Consider the following 13,909-nt stretch of genomic DNA (forward strand, 5'->3'; position numbering starts at 1 on the left):
GATAAAATGGCCAAGTGTTAGAGAGTCTATGTCAAGATTAAATAGGGAACATGCTATCGTGGATACTGATATGAGACCTCCTCTCAGTCTCGAGCCTTGGGACTCAGAATTCCACCAGGCGAGCATGTTCAGCTTCTTTTCTACATGGAGATGAAGGAAACTATTTTTTCTGCTTTTCCTAATGGCATCCCTCTGAGAAGTATTATTTCTCCCTCATTCAACAGAAAAGGAAAATGAGGGTTAGAGAGTTTCAGGGGCAGAAACGCTGTTGAGAGGCAGAAGTCTGATTTAAACTAGGTTTTTGATGCTATTTCCACTCCACCTCTGAATTTTCATTTAGAATAGACCTAGGAATTCCTTCAATATAATTCTAATCCTCTGTTTCCCTTTGGTATTTTGACTGTAGTTATTTATTGTGGTCAGATTTTAAAATATGCCTTCTAGAAGACTTGCTAACTATGAAAGGAAAAAAAGACCTGGAATGGTAGTAGTAGTAATATTAAAAAGTATCACTCATTAAGCAGTTACAAATGTCAGACACTGTGCTGAGATTTTTCAATTAGCAATAATTGCGCCTTGGATAAACCTCATTGGCTACAATACTGCCACTGCGCAAAGCTGTACTGAGATTTTTAAGGCTCATTTAATCATTAGAAGAGTCCAGGTAGTCATTCATTTTTATTATCCATGTTTTAGAAGAATAAAAACTGACACAGAGGTTAAGTCCAAGGTCATAGAGTTGGTTTAGAGTAAAGCCAGATGGAAATTCAGGTCTCCCCAACCCCAATGGTTCTGGATTCATTTAATAAATATTTTTAAAGCATTTGCTTTATGCCAGGAACTCTTTTAGGTGCATGAGAAGAAAAAAAAAACAGGTAACCCCCAAAAATCAATGTGCAACAAGAAATGAGGTGAGTGATGGAGTCTAGTTTGAGGAAAAATTTGTGGTGAATAATAGGTACCCACATCCTATCAATAAGTTGTTATGGTTATTTGAGAATTAAATAAAAATATTTTTCTTTGAATCTACATGTATTAGTTTTTTTTAAAAAGCTGCAAATTTGCCAGGACATGCAAATCTATTCAGAAGGTTGAAACTAACAAATAGAACTGTTTGCCCTAGGGATGCTGTGAAAAAAATGATACAAAGGATGCCATGAACTGAGAAAGTTTGGGAACCTCTGGGCCAGATGAGATAAATTTCAACTATAAATTTACTGATGTGGTCTTAAAACTTAATCAGTTGCTCTAAATTTTAGGTTTTTCTCCTTTCCTCAAAGCACATCTCACTTCTCATTATACGTATGTGCCCTGTGCTTTGCTTTAAAATTTTCCTAGAAGCAAAGAGATACAGAGAAACACAGGCAGGGTTTTCTTGTTAATAAAATGATGCATCTTCCAATTGCTATTTCTAGTCTTACACAGCTTTTAAATTTTTCAAACCTTTATTAAAATGCCACTTTTGTAGGAAATTAATTATGAAAAAGGGAATTGGGTGTTCAGAGCCATAATTTGGAAACAGACAAGGAATTGCTTCCTTAGAGAATGCTGTGAATCTTAATCCATCATTTTGTGCTGATGAGCCCAACCCCATCACCCTCTGGGGCTGCCCGGTGGAGATACTGTCAGTCCCCTGGAGCTTGTTCTCCACCCTTTTCCCACAGAGATCCTAGTTGAACAAAGGCCTCAAATCCATGTGCCACCAATGATTTTCTGAAATTGGTTCCCTAAAAATTCGGAGTCCATTTATTTCTATAAGGAACTTGTACAGTATAGTATTTGACATTATTATTATTATTTTTTTCCAAAAGGTAAGTTAACTTATGTTTACCTGAATTTATTCTCTTGCTGGTCAGTTATTTGTGTTCAGGTCCATTGTGAGTTTTCTGATATTATTCTCACAGGGATTCCTCAGAGTTCACGAACCAATGAAATCTCCTTATAAGCAACTTCTGGATACTCAGTTTAAACTAAATATGTATTTGCTTAAAAAAAACCCAACACAACATTGTTAGTGGCATCCTTCCCAAATCCTCAAATCCTCCCGGCGCCCCCCCGCCCTTAGTCTTAAATTCTAACAAGCACATGAGATGATAAAGTGTATAGGCTTTTTTTTTTTTTTTTTTTTTTTCCCCAAAAGGCAGAAATGGAGGTGCCAGGAGACTTAATAAAGTAATACGGGAAAAGTGTTAGCCCTGACTCAAATCACGTATAAATATGACACATTTATCTTTCAGGCCTCAGTGTAAATGTCATTTCTTTAAGAAAGGCTTTCATTTATCCACAGACCTGATTAGCAACCTCTGTTTCACACCCTAATCTACTCATCCTTTTGAGACACTCAACTTTGAACAGGGAATCACAAGTGTAATGGCTTCTTCCCCAGCTGACTTTGACTCCCCTAAGTCTACATAACAAAGTTTTCTCGATATCCCTGTATCTCCAGCATTTGCACCCTAAACACATAATGCTCGATAAACCTTTGTGGAAGAAAGAGAGGAAGGAGAGGGGGAAGGAAAAAAAGAAGGGTGGAATGAACAAAAGGAAGTATGGGAAGAATGGGTCCAAAAGATATTTCCTGAGACCTTTGGGGACTACAGCAACCAGAAACAATGAGGACCCTGTTTTGATTTTTCATTTTCTTACCCTTAATTGAAGTATAATTGACATACAATATTATATTAGTTTCAGGGGTACAACATAGTGATTTAACATTTATATACGTTATGGGATAGTCACCATGGTAAATGTAGTCACCATCTGTCACCACACAGTTATTACAATACCATTGGCTATATTCCCTCTGCTATACTTTTCATCCTCCTGACTCATTTTATAACTGGAAGTTTGTACCTTCTTTTTTTAAAGACTTTATTTATTTAATTATTTATTTATTTAGAGAGAGCGAGTGAGCAAGAGTGGGGAGAGGGGCAGAGGGACGGGGAGAGAGAGAATCTCAAGCAGACTCCATTGTGAGCACGGAGCCCATCAAGGGCTCCATCTCAGGACCCGGAGATCATGACCTGAGCTGAAATCTAGAGTCCAACGCACAACCAGTTGAGCCATTCAGGTGCCCCTGGAAGTGTGTACTTCTTAATCCCCATCACTTATTTCACCCATCCCCCACCACTCCCCTCTGGCAACCACCAGTTTGTTCTCTTATTTATTCGGGACTCTGCTTTGAAAGTGTTTTTTAGTGATGGTAACATTAGACCTCGAATGGCAAAGGAATAACTGATAACTCTGCCTGTCTGCTTCCCAGCTTCTGCAGATTAAAAAAAAAAAAAATCAGCAATTAAGGAAATCCATCAGCTTTTATATAAAACCTACCACTATTCTCTCACAATAAAACAAGTAGAGAAGGAAGAGAATGAGTGCAAGGGCCGGTCTCAAAGACTCAGCAGACAGATGGCCCAGATAGCCAAAGAAATCACTCCTGAAAACACTGAAAAGGAGGAGGGAAGCGCAGACACCATGATTCACACTGAATTATTCTTTCCCACAATCGCTGTCGGCTCATCAGGATTAGCCTCACCAGCCTCTCCTCCTTAGGACGCAAGCCCCAAGAAGCCAGGAAGCTTGGTTTTAACCTTGCATGCTTTTTCCTTCCCCCAGTTAAATGCTCTCCCCAGTTTTTTTCAACAATAGCTGATTTCATCAGAGGAGCTATAATGTCTGCTCCCATTTCTTTTATGTGTGAGTTGCAACAGTATTTTGGGTTTAACACCTTGACCATCCACGGGGTCTCCTGAATGAGTATCTTCCTGAGTGTGGTTGTCCAATAGGCCAGTGGCATCCCTTTGATTTATTGACCCAAGTTTAGAGATCATCCTATCATCTCTTAGATGCAAATCATTGATTGTAGGAGTCCTGGGGGGCAGAGTGGGATTGGCCTCCTGTGTACTCACTGCTGCCTCTCAGAAAAGCAAATAAGCCTCATGTCAGACTCTGTCACATCACCTCACATGAATTGGCAGGGCCATTAAATTCACTTTCACCATAGTGTAAATAATTCAGACCAGAGGGATTAATTGGCTGATTTCTTAGAGAAAGAAACCATAGATTTCTAGTCTTTGCTTGTTAATTTCAGGTGTCATAGCAACACAGGATGTCCAAAACACTGGCCTTTTCCTTTTGCTTGGCCCAAACCACAGCAATTAGTAAAAGAGCTGGGATAGAAATTCTGCAAGCACGACCGATGAATTAGAAGACCACTAGAAAATCTTGAAGAGGGTTTCATAAGTGTATTCCATATGGAGGGGAAAATGGAGGACCTGAAAATCTGACACTGAGGAGGTCACTGATTAATGAACAGTGCCTACTGAGGCCAGTTTCTAAGAGATTTAGCAGACTGTAAACTCCTTGGGGACGAGAGTTGGACTTCATTTACCTTTGTTTTTCACTACCCTCTCCCCTCCCAGAGTAGGTCCCCCTAAATGTCTGTTGGTCACATTCTTCACTGTCGGGTACTTAGGAGTGTAGTTTCAATCAGATATCCCTTACTCTTGACCACTCACTAACTTACACCAAAGCCCTTGTGAACTTGCACTCAATGAAACTGTCCTGAAAACTGACAATCTCTTGACAATGAAATTTATTAGTTACTATTTTATTTAATAACTAAATTTAATGGTCTGAATTGAGTCTTCATCCTTTTTGCCCTACTGCAGAGTTTGACGTCTGACCACCATGATTTCTTAAAACTTTCTCCTCCACTGACTTCCAAAGCATTGCATTATCTGAGCTCCTCTGTCCTACCCTCTCCTCGGTTCCTCTTCCCTCCTGTGCATTGTGGAGCTGTACATTTTACAAACTTCTCTCCTTTATCTTCTCCTTGCACTCTCAGAGAGAGGGGCCTTAAATCTTCACCCATATATCTGACTGTTTCTTAGGAATGATTCATAGAAGGCAAGTTACTGGGTCCAAAAGTGTGCCATTTTATTTATTTATTTATTTATTTATTTATTTATTTATTTATTTATTTATTTATTTATTTTTAAGATTTTACTTATTTATTTGAGACAGAATGAGAGAGAGAGAGCACATGAGAGGGGGGAGGGTCAGAGGGAGAAGCAGGCTCCCTGCCGAGCAGGGAGCCCGATGCGGGACTCGATCCAGGGACTCCAGGATCATGACCTGAGCCCAAAGCAGTCGCTTAACCAACTTAGCCACCCAGGCGCCCAAAAGTGTGCCATTTCAAAATCTCTCAATCCATGTTGCAAATTGCTTTCTAGGAAGGTTATAACAAGTTTACATTCCCACTTGGCAGTCCATTAGAATGCCTACCTTGCTGTACCCACATCCCTGTAGAATGCTGGGTTAAAAATATATGCTCAGGGGCGCCTGGGTGGCTCAGTCGGTTAAGCGGCTGCCTTCGGCTCAGGTCATGATCCCAGGCTCCTGGGATCGAGCCCCGCGTCGGGCTCCCTGCTCAGCGGAGAGCCTGCTTCTCCCTCTCCCTCTGCCTGCCGCTCTGCCTATTTGTGCTATCTCTCTGTCAAATAAATAAATTAAAAAAATATATATATATGCTCATTTCTTATATATTTCTTAATTTATATATAAATTAATAATACAATGCTTTTTTTAAATGCAGTTAAACATCTTAAAATGCTACGTGCTCTAGGCCCTTTTTATGTAGGGTATCTCTGAGTAAATGTGAGGAGAGAGAAAGTGTCAGGGGACCAAGAGGTCGAGGGGGCCAAAAAAAGACAATTATCAGATTTGAGTTCACAAGACAGTTTTATGCTGCTGGGGACTACCAGCCCCTTTTATGATCCATATAGACCTATGAATCCTGAAATTAGGTGCAGACAGTAGGAAAGCCAGTGTGTCCCCCACCTTCTGTAGTGGCATCTGACATACTATAGTCCCGAGAGAGTTTAGGAAGGTGTTACTCATTAGGTCCTCACTAATAATGCAGTGGGTAGAAATTCTGCAGGTCTTCCCTATATTTAGTGCACAGGGCTACTGTCATTATTAGTGATTTTATACAGCTTCATAAAAGCTGGGACTGGGCATACCAAGCACATCTAGTGTCCTTCATGCAAACCTGGAAAGAATCTTAAAGTCCTTCAATTTACTTCAGAAATACCACTAACACAAATATTTTTAGGAAAGATGCCATCTTCTTGCAGAAGGATTTACAAAGATAAAGGCCCATACTCTGCTTTCAAGGAGGCCATTTAACCAAGGAAAGAGGTAAAACAGATGTTAAAGTGACTAAAGCATACACATGACTATAAACCAACGTCATTAGGGTAGGTACAAATGAAGAGCATGAATGAAAATACAAGAACCATCAGGAAGAAAAATTCATAATCTGATGGAAATGGGCAAAGTTTCACAAACAATGTGGCATTTGCTACCAACGTAAAAAGACAAGATTTTCAGAAGTGGAACGAAGGTTTGATTTGGGGGGGGAGGAGGCAGCATTTCAAATTGAAGAAATTGCATATGGGCAAGGGTTCTGTATGGAGGAGAGCAGCTTCTCCAAGACTGGCAGGTTCAGCTTCAAATTGTGGATGTTAAATGTCAAGATGGCAAGATTGTTTTACATTCAGTAGCCACTGGGATCCACTGAGAGACTGAATACAGAAAAGATTGGGTATTGAGTTTTATTGAGAAGTGGGGTTGTGACAGCAGTGTGAAGTCTAGATTAGAATAAAGAATGGGGGTATGATGCTCAATTAGAAGGCCATTATTTCATTAGTCCAGGAAGAAGGTAAAGTACACTTGAATTAGGGAGGCAGGAATGAGAAGAAAAATGAGGAAGGAGATACAGAAAGTCCTGGTAGAAACAAAAGCTAATGACTTAGCACCTAATTAAATTTGAGACAAGGGGACAGATTTCAAGTCCAGGTGCCCAGGAGACTATTAAATTTATGGTGTTATTAATAGATAATGAATACAGAAGGGGGAATGTAGGAAGAGAAATGAGTTTGAATTTGAACATACTGCTTTTAATCTATTCGTTTTTATTCATTTACTTGCTAAGTAGGCAATTGAAAATGAAGGTTTGGGAATTAGGAGAGAAAAAACAATTAGAAATATTTAGGGCCAATTAGCATGATTTATCTTGAGGTAAGCACATGCCCCAAGATGGGTGAAACAGATTCCTTTCTTAGGGACAAAAGAAAGGGGAGGATGGCAAGCCTGCTTTGCTGACAGGCAGGTGCTCTGGAATGTGAAGCAAGTTAGTCTGAGAGATGAAGCCAACAAAGAGGGAGAAATGAGGGTGAGAGAGGGAGAGTCTTGGTGGCCCTTGAATCCCTAAGAAATGACTGCATTCCTTTCCACGGTTACTTGAGCCTTACAATAAATTTATCCTTTTGCCTAAACTAGTTTGAAGAGAACCGCTGACATTTGTAACCAAAGGAATCCTGACTATTCACATTATGAAAAAGTCAGACCTAGTCTTGAGATATTTCATTTCAATTTTAAATGTGCTGTAGGATTTATTGTCTCATTCGTTGAACATTTATTAAGTATCTGCTCTGTTCTGGGCATCATGATGGTCTCTGAAGATAAATTGAATATTGAATAGCAGAGAGGCCTGAATGCAGCAGGAAGGTTTTGAAGTAAGTCTCGTCTTGTAGTAAGGAAGACAAACCCCAATTTATGAATGGGCAGAATTCCAAATACTCCTTCGTAAATTGGCTGACAGTTGGAAGAGATTATTCCACAGAAAGCTCATTGTGAATGGCGGTGATGTACCTAGGAGAGCTTGGGAAAGCCCATTTCATATTAAATGCAAGAAAATTAGACATAAAAAACAATAGTGTGACCATGTGTAGCATGTTTTTTGAAAAAGCTCATCCTGGGTAGCATCTCAGGACCAGGTATGGATTGGATTTGGGTGGATTCTCCTGGATTGAATGAAGACCTTGTTCCCATCTCTCGAAATGACTGTGAAAAGTAGTGTGTGGAATGGGATTTAAAAAATTCTTCATGTGTGAGGAAGGAAGGTCAAGGGCATCGTAGTGCTGGCAGAGAGCTTCCTGGGTATTGCAATTATGGTGAGAAAGGGGGATCTCTCAGCCTTGATATGCAGTCAAGTTCCCAGTTACAGTTCTGTACTGGATATTTGCAAGTCAGGCATTTCAGAGGGAGGCGTATACATCAAATAGGTGATTTTAAATTTCTACTATCTATGCAATGATAATGTAATTACAAGGTTTTATATTCTGAAATATAAATGACAGAGATAAGGATTACACATATTCACTCAGATACTTATTTTATGCATGCATTCATCTATACATTTTACAAGTCTTTATTAAGTACGCCCCATACCTTTCATGTGTTCGGCAAAATGGCATGCCCTGGGATAGGGAATTAAGTAAACGTGGGAACTCATAGTCTAATAATAGGACAAAATAATCAGTCAAAAAATCCAATGAACAGAGCATTATTGGAGCACAGAAGCCCTTAACAGGGTTGTGATTATTCCAAGAAGACCTTATTTTTCTCCATTGTACTTGTTATCCCCACACATAAAGTATATATTTACCTCTTTTTTTTTTTTAAAGATTTTATTTATTTATTTGACATAGAGAGACACAGTGAGAGAGAGAGCACAAGCAGGGGGAGTGGAAGAGGGAGAAGCAGACCCTCCGCTGAGCAGGGAGCCCGAGGCGGGGCTCGATCCCAGGACCCTGGGATCATGACCTGAGCCGAAGGCAGACACTTAACCAACTGAGCCACCCAGGCGCCCTATATTTACCTCTTGTTTATTTATCTTTCCTTACTTGAATATAAGTCCTGCGGGGGCAGGGAAAAAATGAATTCAGGCCTTCCCAGACATTTACAGGAAAAAGTAGGAAGAATGAGTGTTGTGTATACCAGTCTGTCAAGGGGAAGAGCATGGCAAAGGCAGGGCTGACAGAAGACCATCTCAAGAAGTTTGACTCACAGAATCCTGTGGAAGGTGATCATAAAATAATAATAAAGGCAAATAATAACAGGAAATATCACTATAGGGCCAGTGATGTGCAAGGCACCACTATGAGCAGTTTGGTTATATCGAGACATGCAACATTCACAAGTCTGTGCATTGGTTCTATTATGGTTCCTGTGTTAGAGGGGAGGACGCTGAAGTACAGGGAGACTCTACACAACTTGGCGAAGACCACGTGGCTGGTAGGGACAGGAGCCTCGAGGTGAAGCCAGGTGGTCTGGTGGGAGAAGGTGGGAAAGGTCAGACAGTGGCCAGATCAGAAAGGCCTTGAAGGTCATGCTAAGGAAACTGGCTTTTGCTTGGAGACAGTGGGGGGCCTCTGAACAGGTTTCTGCAGGGCATCTACCTGATCAGATTTGGGTTTTAGAAAGAGTACTCTGGGGTAATGTACAGGACAGACTTGAGGGAGGAGAGGGCTGGAAGAGGGAGAGTAGAGAGGAGGCAATGGTAGCCATTCATCAGAGAAGTCATGACTGAAATAGAATGCTGGCAAAGGGGGGGCAGAAAGGAAAGGGAAGAAACAAAATTATTGAGGAGATACATGCCACAAGGAAGATGAACTATTTTCCCAACTTACACTCCTGGTAGCAAAGTTTGAATCTGTCCATTTTGCTGCCACAAATAATTTTATATTATTCTATAATTTTAAATTATTTCCAGTTCAATAGACAATATTGTTTCTGTATTCATTTCTTCACTTGTTGAAGATGCTATTTTTTTCATGTTTAGGCACCATTTGTATCTCCATATGTACAATGTTCTTTGCTCAGTTTTTCCAGTATAATGTATTTTCTTCTTGATCCCTAAAATTCCTGGGATTCTTTGATATGAATCTCCACCCCACTCAGGTAGAGGCATTCTGTGCCCCTCTTGTCTCTGAACCCTGTGAGGATAATGAATCTGATCAGCACCGAATTGGATTAGAACCCCTCCTAATCGCAGACCCTTCCCCACTGGGGCAGAAGGTTGGATCTGCCCGTATGATAATTTCTACAGTTACCACATTTGATTAAATCCATGTGAATTCTGATGGTGGTTTGAACAACACCCAAGTATTTTGATTTGGAGATGAGTTAAATCCTATTTAGCTACCTGATTTCTAACATGAAATTAAGGAAATAAAGAGGCTCCTTGAAACATTTTACCTGATAATTCTTGCTTTGATTTAAAAGGCATCTTGGGGGTGCCTGGGTGGCTCAGGCGTTAAGCGTCTGCCTTCGGCTCAGGTCATGATCCCAGGGTCCTGGGATCGAGCCCACATCGGGCTCCCTGCTCGGCGGGGAGCCTGCTTCTCCCTCTCCCACTCCCCCTGCTAGTGTTCCCTCTCTCACTGTGTCTCTCTCTCTCAAATAAATAAAATCTTAAAAATAAATAAATAAATAAAAGGCATCTTAACACAGGTGTGGGTTGTTTAAAAAAAGCTTTTTTAAAAAACAGATGGAAGACAAACACCTGGGGACTTTTTGGCTCAACACATTTGCAGCCTTAAAACAGGCAACATTCTTTACTGTGAGAGTCCTCCAGGGATTAGCCTATTTTCTGTTCTCCCCATTCCACACATAAGTATTAACTAACTCTAAAGTACAGCCCATTTACTACTATTATTAGTGAAAATTTTTCAATGCCAAAACAGTGTGAGACAAACTTGAATCTAAATAATTGTTACATTGTGCTCTTTGTTCTCTTACCCTGGTGGTTCTCTAGCAGTTCTTGACAGAGGGGAAACTGAGCATTCTTGCCTTGTATGATAATTACTAAATGCCAGAAGGAGAGTCTTGAATTTTTCAAGAGGTTTTAATGACTCCCAGGACACTGGGGTTAGTAGCAGGGATCTTGTTGAGAGAATATATACTCCATGTTACAAACAACGATTGTCTGGTTAGGATGTGGAGAGGGGATAGATGCTAAACATTCCATCTGAATTGTTTGGACAGTCAATGGGGAATCTAATTTTATAAAATGTATTTTTTCATCTTTTCAGCCTGACACAACGGTAACTAAAAGGGTGGAAAAGAAATGGAGGTGCAGAATTATATGATTGAAATTAATATTTATAAACACCACTGACTCCTTCTTTCTCTGAGGGGGAAAAAAAAAAGCATAGAAATAATGCCCTAAAGACCTCTGAGATCAGTTGGAATAAATTAAGCATTGACGACAATAAGAATAAACAAAAATATAATCTGCATTATTGAAATTATTCAAAGAATGTTAAAAAATTTGCTAATGCCATTGATGCACAACGATGTGTGAAATGTGAAACCTATGTAGCCTTTAAAACCTAAATTCTCTGATATAAAAGTAATAAAAATACTATGTAAACTTCGGGAAAGATATAAAAACATAAAGACCAAAATAAGAGCTAGAATTCAGAAAATTGTTGTTTCCCAATATTTTTCTTTTTAACTATTGACTAATTATAAAAGCAATGAGAATTGCTCATAGAGCATTTGTAAGATATCAAAACATAATACAGTCTAAATATCATCAATGTTAGATTCATCCACTTCCTAAAATGCTCCATTTTTTCAAGGTTTAGAAATTTCATTTTGCATTCTTTTTGAATAACATTCAAATTAACAAAAAGTTGAGTCAGTAATTAGGGATGCTTGTGCAAACAAGGGAAAAGTGTAAAGAGATTAGCCTGACTTTTGTACATCAAAAATCTTCATCTTATGACAACTTTTGAATTATTTGGCATGGTATTGCAGAGTTTTAAGGAATTGAATTTTCACAAAATGTGAAAAAAAATCAATGTTGTGTGGACATAAATGTTCATGACTTGTGTTTTTATTGAGAATATAATATTATTTTTCTGTTTAATGCTTTTTAAATCAAATTCCGTTTTCTCTGGTATCAACACAGCAATCATTGCAAGAAAGAAAGCAAAGAAGCTTCTTTTTTTCTCTTCTTAATTTATTGAGTGTATTTTTGCTTAGCATTCTCCATTTGACATTTGGATCACAGCAATAGGTTTCTTTTTTTAAAAATATTTTATTTATTCATTTGAGACAGAGAGAGAGAGAGAGAGCATGAGCGGGGGGGCGAGGAGGCAGAGGGAGAGGGAGAAGCAGGCTCCCAGCTGAGCCAGGAGCCCAATGTGGGGCTCGATCTTAGGACCCTGGGATCATGACCTGAGCCAAAGGCAGACGCTTAACCATCTGAGCCACCCAGGTGCCGCAGCAATAGGTTTCTTATATTCGTCAATATTTATAAGTTATTTTGATGCATAGGAGTGCATTTCATTTAAAAAGGAGGAAACAGCTTAGCTATTTCATCTATGACCATCACTCTTATATTTCATCTTATTTCTGTTATTTCATATAATATTTTCTGATTCCACGTATTCTTGTTTTATCACGTTTTTCACATTTTCTTTGCTTTGAACTTTTGTTTCTGGTTGGTACATCCTGTCAATGTTCCAGGTAGAAAGGAAGTCGACATTTGTTATAAAATTTATAGAATTTCTACTGAAGCAAACTCTAGCCTGGGATGCCAGGAATGATTTTCTGAACTCTGAAGAACTGACCTATTAAATGAAATGCTGCCTTTGAAATCAGCTTGGAAATACTGAGTTTAAGAATATAGTGCGGGGGCGCCTGGGTGGCTCAGTCGTTAAGCGTCTGCCTTCAGCTCGGGTCATGATCCCGGGGTCCTGGGATCGAGCCCCGCATCGGGCTCCCTGCTCCGCGGGAAGCCTGCTCCTCCCTCTCCCACTCCCACTGCTTATGTTCCCTCTCTCGCTGTCAAATAAATAAAATCTTAAAAAAAAAAAAAAAAAAAAATATAGTGCGTAAACTGATATCCAAAGTGTAGGAGGCTGGAATCCGGAGTCTACCTCTGCCCCACCTGCTTCCATCACTCCATTGCCTGGGGAGCCAGAGACCAGGTGGGAAGGCTGAGGCAGGAGAGCCTAATGTCTCCACAACCCTGTTTGCTAATAGCAGTAATAATAATACTAGATAATAGAAAAATAGGTAATAATAATAGAAAAAGAAGCCAGAGATAACCTCGGTTTCACTTCCACTTTCCAAAAGTTCTGTGCTTTCACTTGGTTGGTGAGAACTAATTTTTGCTCCAAACCCTAGCTGTGAAGGAGTCTGGGAAATGCATGGCTTTGCTCTCAAGATTCTCTATAGGAAGGTCCCGCAGGAGGATGGTGGGACAGAAATGGAGCTGGCCAACTCACAGTCTCCATCCTAAGATGGTTATGTTTGATTTTTAATCCTCTTTGAATTGTTTGAAACTTCTCTGAATTCTTTAAAATTTCTGTTTTACAAAATCAGTCTTAAACTCTAATTTAATAATTGTGAGAGGCAAGTAATAATACTCAGGTTTTGTTTATACATAAGTTGTTTTTGAACCTACCCTTTATATTTTGTACATATATAGGAAACAATGTAATATTACATATACAAAGTATATAGAATTATAAATATTTTAAAAATAATTTTTTGACATTTGCTTATAAGTTAATGGCCTATTGCCAGAACCCACTGATATTTTGAATTTTTTCCCTAGGTGTTTCAATGAACAGTTTTTAAAAAATGTATCTGAGACATTCTGTTGAGTATCCAAAATTGACTTAAGGATGTGTAATGCACTATAACAACATATTCTTTCATCAGCATATCATTCTTATATCTCAATGCTATTTCTTAATTTTAGAAATTTTAAAAAGATTTTGTTACTGAAGTATACAGTTGACCTACAATATGACATTAAATTTAGTTGTACAACATAGTGATTGGACAGTTCTATACATTATACAACGCTCACCATGATAAGTATAGTTAACATTTGTCATTGTACAATGTTATTACAATATTATTGACTGTATTCCCTATGCCATACTTTTCATACTTTAGGAGCTTTTTTTTGTAGGCTTTTATTATAAGTTGTTGAAATATGGACAATTTCCCCAAAGTAGTTTAAGGCAGAGTGATGTAG

At 39.1% G+C, this 13,909-nt stretch overlaps 1 non-coding gene across 1 annotated transcript; it reads right to left on the bottom strand.

Moving 5' to 3' along the window:
- Positions 1–485: 485 nt before the first annotated feature.
- LOC118018265 lies at positions 486–620 on the bottom strand. Its single transcript, XR_004681348.1, has one exon. It is a non-coding gene; the product is annotated as a U4 spliceosomal RNA (small nuclear RNA).
- Positions 621–13,909: the final 13,289 nt, after the last annotated feature.

This window comes from Mirounga leonina, unplaced genomic scaffold (genome assembly GCF_011800145.1).
Source record: "Mirounga leonina isolate KUSES-001 unplaced genomic scaffold, KU_Mleo_1.0 Mir_170, whole genome shotgun sequence".
Lineage (NCBI taxonomy): Eukaryota > Metazoa > Chordata > Mammalia > Carnivora > Phocidae > Mirounga > Mirounga leonina.